The sequence below is a fragment of the Bidens hawaiensis genome, unplaced genomic scaffold (genome assembly GCF_021521415.1).
Source record: "Bidens hawaiensis isolate Kalapana, Puna unplaced genomic scaffold, B.hawaiensis_p1.1 tig00027290_1, whole genome shotgun sequence".
In the NCBI taxonomy this organism is placed as follows: domain Eukaryota; kingdom Viridiplantae; phylum Streptophyta; class Magnoliopsida; order Asterales; family Asteraceae; genus Bidens; species Bidens hawaiensis.
In genome coordinates, this window is record NW_027494401.1 from 107,604 (window position 1) to 114,488 (window position 6,885).

A 6,885-nucleotide genomic window follows, 5' to 3' on the forward strand; every position below is an offset into this window, starting at 1 on the left:
GATTTATTCATAATTTTGTCATTTTTCTTTAATTTTTGATACTTCTCATAATTGTTCTTTGTCATAATTAAATATGCTTCATTTATGGGTTGACCAAACACCAACGGGCTTATGTATGACTGGATAATCACTTTTCTGCCTATCATTTGGAGAGATGTATATTGGAACATGCATATCCAACAATGTATCTCCACATTAAGTTTAGCATTTCTTTACGTTTACATCACCTCAATTTTAACACATCATGGAAAGCAACCATACGTATCAATGACTGTTCAAATAGTCTTTTTAGCCTATTAAATCCATATGATTAGCAAAATAGTCAATGTACTATCATTTCCCATTTAAAAATTCAGTCACCCCAATTTCTATAAGTAGTTCACAGGACCAAACACAATAATGAATACATGTCCTTCAAGCTTAAAGGTATTGGCATAGTTTTAAGTGAAAGTTACTGTTGCCCCAAATGCTTGCAGTCATTAGGTAAATGGCTATATTTTAAATCTATAAATAGATGACAGAACCAACTATATACAAGTATATGTTCATCATTGGCTACATGATTAGTTCACTAAGAGTTTCGATTTTTTTTTCATGTAGATGGTGGCTTTGGAGTCAAGGAAAAGAATTTCTAGAAGTTTCTCATCGTTACTTGGAGTTCAAGAAAGGGGCCTAACATGAATAAACAAGAAATAATTGCAAAAAACAAAAATCCCCCAAAAAGGGTCGCCGCGCCGCGCCTAGGCAAATGCCCAGGATGCCTAGGCCGGGCGCCTAGGCCTTCTGGTCAGCCAAAAATTGCAAGCCCAAGCCCATTCTCGCTTATATAAACATCTTCATTCCCTAGCCGATCCTAAGCTTTTGGCAGCCGATTTTCCAAGGGTTAGAGCAAGTTTGTGAAAGTTTTGAAGCTAGGAATCAAGGGAGATTATCGAGCTTTCATACGAGTGTTCAAGGATCGATTAAGACGGGTTCTTTCGTTCTTTTTCATTGTCTTTTTTCACGATGTTTCTTTTTGTTTTTTGGTTTAGTTATTTGTCTTTGATTATAACTATGCTAGGCTAGACTTCATGTCTACCTAGGTTTGATGAACATGTGTTGACATGATTCTTGCTTTGGATATTGATTATGGATTTTGTTATTTAGTAGTAAAGACTTGATTTTGCTTTCATGATGCGTATGAGTATTTGTTATCTTGATTTATTATTAACTATTTCTTCACATAGATCTTTAATCTTTTGATTGTGTTCTTTAGATTTAGGGTTTATGTTTAATCATTACTTGGTGTTTTGATTTTTGTGATTAAATGGGCCCATTAGATCATAGAAGCTTGTTAATTGTTGGTTAGGGTTTTAAATGCTTTGCTAAATTCCAATAGCTGTAAGGTGAGGAGTTGTTCATGTGTCTTGGTCAATTGCATGCTAGGATAGATAGTGACAATATTCTAGCTTATTGTGTTGATCCATGTTCATGATGTCATGTTAGCTTATCAAGTTATCTAGGGTTTAGTGTTTCGTAAGATTGCGTGCTTTAGATACTATTAATTAACCCTAATTGATGACTTTGCGGAAATCAATTCAACTGATTGCTTAATAATCTAATAATTGTTCTTTGAGATTTCATTTGATTCAGTCAAAGGTCCTTAGGGTTTGTTAGATGAATACGTTTAGAAATCAGTTTCCATAATCATGTTATTTGTCCATTGCTTGATGATTGTTGATGCATGGGATTCTTACCTAGGTAGATTCCTTCTCTGATTGGTTTCGATCTTGTGTTTAGTTGCAAGTTTCTCGTTAACTTGTTTATTTACTTTCTTAGTTTAATCTTAGTTTAATATTAGTTTAAAAATCCCCCTTAAAACATTAATAATAAATAGTCGTGTCGTAAGTCGATTCTAATTATATAATTAACGTAATTTATAGAGTCCTATTGGTTCGATATTCCAGACTTACTTAGCTTAGTACAATTGACCGGTTCACTTACCGGTGTTTTGTTTAGTTGAGTCTTAGGTCTTGTTTTTATTACTTGTTTAATTTAGTTAATATTTATTGACTGTTTTCACCACTTCAAGTTTTTGGCTACATTGCCGGGGACTCTTGGCGATTGCGTTATTAGTTTTGATTGGACTTATCTGCTACATCCGTGCTATTTTTTTTATTTTTGTTTGAGTCGTAGGAGTCTAATTTAAGTTTTAGTTTATTTTTAAGTATTCGAATCTACTCACTTGGTCTTTTGCGTTTTCAGGTTTATGCCACATCTTCGTTCGCAAGGACCACCGCTGGATAATCTTGGATTTTCTCCATTGAAAACCGAGGCTAGTTTGTCAGTAGAGAAACCACCGTCGGAAGCTACATCAACACCAAATTCGTCACCACCCAGTTCACACCCGAAATTCCTAGAAGTCAAGATCCAATGATCGACAATAGGACAATTGCTGCTCAAGCCTTCGATGGCTTAACCGGAAACCAATCATGCATCGTTGTTCCCGAGATCGACAACCCCAGCTCGTGGCAGATTCCGTCATACGTCATGAACAACATCGTTCAAACTAATCAGTTTTATGAGAACGATGAAGATGATGCGCCGGCTCATATTAACCGACTTTACCGCGTTTTGAAAACTTTTAAATTGCAAGGTGCTTCTGAAGATGCAATTTTCTTACATCTTTTTCCTTTTTCACTTACAGGTAAAGCAGCTACTTGGCTTGACACGTAGCCACCTGGCACGTTCACCACTTGGGAAGCACTACGTTATGCATTTATCAAGAGATACTTTCCACCGGCTAAAGCGACTGTTCTTCACGATCAGATTCACTCGTTTCACATGGAGCCGGATGAGCAATATTGTCATGCTTGGGAGCGTTTTCAGAACTTGCTGTCTCGATGCTCACAGAATGGTCTCACACCATGGGCTCTCGTGGAGAAATTTTACAACGGGCTGAACTACGAAACCCAAGTTCGTTCGACACGGCCGCAGGAGGAAGTCTACCAGTTAGGAAGAACGTCACCGAGTGTAACGAGATGTTTGAGAGCTTCGCTCAATCGGACCTTGCCAAAGTGCCATATCGCGGGAATTCCAATCCCGTTAGCAGTACATCCTCATCCGCTCGAGGTGTACACCAGGTTAATCTGGATACTAGTGTGGCAGCTGCTTTGGAATCACTAACTCGAGAGGTGAAGGAGCTGAAGGCCAAGGTGGACAGGTGTGAGTTTTGTAGGGGTGGACATGGTACATTGGAGTGCCCGGTGATGAATCAGCAGGTCGATTTTGTTGCTGGTCAGAATAGGTTTCCCAACAATTACTGCAATAATAATCAGAGTTGGAACACATACAAAAACCTGAATCAGAATAATTCCAACTGGCGTCCGTCAGGCGCACCACCCGGATTTCAAAATTCTTATGCTTCAGGACAAGGTCAGTATTTTAATGATAATAATACTAATAATACTAATGTCCAAAAAAATGTGCAGGATTCGAACGGTGGATTTGGGCATTTGGAAGAGATGATGAAGCTAATCTTGGAGAGAGATCAACCAACACAGAAAAATTTCGCCGAGCATGACTTACTCTTCAAAAACCAACAATCTTCTATTCTCGATATTCAAAGGACTGTTGGTGACATTTCTCGTGGTTTAGAAGAAAGGCCACCAGGTCAGTTTTCGGGTATTCCTCAAACTAATCCGGCTGCTTAATTGAAAGCCATCTCCACTCTTAGTGGTAGGGTTTATGGTCCGGAGGTAGTTAGTAAAGAAATTGAGAAAGATGGGGACGATGAATTGGTAGATGAGGAGATAGAGGTAGAGGCTCCGGGTAAGTCACAAGTTAAAATACCAATTATTGAGCCACTAGTTGAAAAGAAGCCGGTTGGAGTCCGGCCACCACCACACATCATTAACCCTGCTTATGTCCCGTATCCCACTCGTCTAAAGCATCAACAGTATACGAAGGATTACGGGCATTTTCTTAATATATTTAGCCAATTAAATGTCAACCTCCCATTCGTAGAAGTCCTTCAACATATGCCTAAGTACGCCAAGTTTTTGAAAGATATTCTTAAAAGAAAGGATAAGTTGGAGGAGCTATCGATTGTACCGCTGAATGGAGAGTGTTCTGCAGTAGTTCTTAATAAAGTACCAAAAAAATTCTCCGACCCCGGTGTGTTTACCGTCCCATGTCTTTTAGGAAGTGATACGACGTGTCAAGCATTGGCTGATCTTGGAGCTAGCAAAAACCTCATGCCATATTCTTTGTATGAAAAGTTGGGCCTCAAAGAGCTCACCCCTACTCGTATGACGTTGTCTTTAGCCGATCGTTCCGTTAAGTATCCGATGGGTGTCGTGGAGAATTTGCTCGTGAAGGTAGATAATTTAGTTTTTCCCGCGGATTTTGTTGTTTTAGATATGGAGGCCGACGAGCGAGTTCCTATTATTTTGGGTCGTCCGTTTTTTCGTACTGCAAGGGAAATTATTGATGTTTTTGAAGGTAAGATAACCCTTAGAGCCGGTGATGATAGTGCCACTTATTTGGCGAAGTCCATGAGGCATCCGAGTGGTCAAGACGGTCTCATTGATCCATGTCACCCAGTTTACTCGATTGAATCATCTATTTCGGGCATGGATCCAAGTCTTGACGAGTCCCGTTCGGTGAGTTAGTGTGGGGAAGGAGCGAAAGGTTTCGAGTTCTCGGGTAATGGTAAAGTGTTTTAGAGAACGGGGTGGTGGAAAGCGTAAGTTGAGAGGGTTCGTGGTGTTAGGAAGAAGAAGACCAAGATTGACGAATGGTCGGATAATGATTTGGAATCCTTGAGGGCATTGGAGTTCTACCGAGGTGGAGGAAGCTTCACTCGGTCCGCCACGTGATTCGCTTAGCATGGGTTCTTGAGTGAAAACTCAAGTGTAGAGTTTGTATTATTTTCTTTTAATTTTATTTTTATTTTCTTTGAGTCCCTAATATAGTTTTTGTAGTTCGACTTTGTTTTGTGTTTTTGAGTTCTGCTAGATTGAAGATTGAGTGAGCTATAGAGAAGATCCCCGAGGTTGAGTATAATGAAACGAACAAGTGTGGGGATGGAGCAGCCAAGCCGTATACTTTACGTTTTATTATTATTTGCTGCTGATTATTCACGTTTTATATATTTGTGGGTTGATTGAAGTACTTTAATTGCATAATATCTATCATTAGGATAAGATACATTTTTCGATATGTTTGTTTTGTTTTGCCGCTTACGTTCGTGAAAGAAGGAGTTACCATTTGCTGAGCACGTTCGTAGTTGGAGGGCATTCATGGAAGAAGACTTTGGCATCATATTTCATGCGCATATTACCAGCTAAGTCTTTTCCATTTATCTAGCTTGTTAACTTTTTATTTTGCTTTTGTTTTTAATTTTTAGATTTTTAGTTTTTTGTAGTCCGACTTTATTTTTAGTTTTATTTTTATTTTGAGTCGTCCTTATCCTTGCATTGAGGACAATGCAAAATTTAAGTGTGGGGATAGGATATTTGAGTCGTAGTTTAAATTGAGTTTTTGTTTGAAAAAAAAATAATAAAAAAAATGGAAAAAATAAAAACTTAAAAAAAAAATTGAAAAATGCTTTAAAAATGTCCCTTGAATCTAGTTTTTTTGTGTTAAAGTGGGAGATGATGATTTTATCGGAAATTGGTTTTTCAAACTACTAATAATATAAGATACATAAAAGAAAGCTCACTTAACTTGGGATGTGTCGGTAGGCTCAGCCTTGAAAATGAAAGGGCAATTTGATAAAATGGGTCGGAAATCTCTTGTGGGTAAAGCGTTTTGTCCGTGGAAGATAAGTAATGAAAGGTCAGCCATACTCAAGCCTCAATTCTTGGTATGAAAAGTGGAAATATCATAAAGTTTGAAAAGTTTAAAAAAATTTGAATACGTTATCATATGATGCTTGGGTAGGTTTAACGTTAGAGTATGCCGTGTAGCCTGTGATATAAATCTTAAACTACTAGTTTTAGTGTTTTACACATCATTGGCGTATGGTTTTATAACATTAAATCTTGTATTGATGGGATGCCCCGGGTCCGGAGACCATGGGTCTGTATGCCGACTATTCATCTGGGTATTCACGATTCCAAATGGGGTTGTGAATATTTAAAATAAAAGCTAAAAAAAAAGAGCAAACCCTTATAAGTCTTTAAACATGATCACAAAAAGTACAAAAGTACAAATACATTACAGACTTGATCATCCATGCTGTTAGCCATGTGGGGTCCCTTTCCTCGCCTCTCATTACCATTAAGAAATGGACCACAAGGGACACGCCACATGTAAGCCCTACAGATGAAATTTTGCATACTCACCTATGGTAATGGTTCGGTGTATTGCTTGATAACAGGGGTATGTCATGTTGTGGGGAACACTAGCTATGAATTAATTGAACCTTAATAATATCTAATGGCTGCTTGGTAGACTTTGATGCTTAAGCTTAGGTGGATAAACAATACCCTTGATCGTCTTAACTATTCATGAAAAAAAAAATAGAGCAACAAAAGTTTTAAATCTGCTAATTTTGAGGTTTAAGTCAAGTTGGGGTGGTTTGGTCCAGTAAAAGCTGAAAATAAGCGGGTCTTAATTGTGTAAACCACTGAGTAAAAAATTGTCGGATCTTATTTGTCCCGGTAAAGATTAAGGCATGGGTTTAAGTGGACAACAATATCGGAGATCGCGGTTTTTACGTTTTTCTAAGCTTTAAAATTTAACCTATATGTTTGTCAGACTATATTTTCCGATTCTGATCCAACTGCATTAAACTTTTTCAGGGACGAAAAAAGAGTAAGTGTGGGGATATTTGATATACGTCTATTTATACAACTCGAATCCCGTGTAAAGTTGTGTTTCCGTAATATTTTAAGTTCG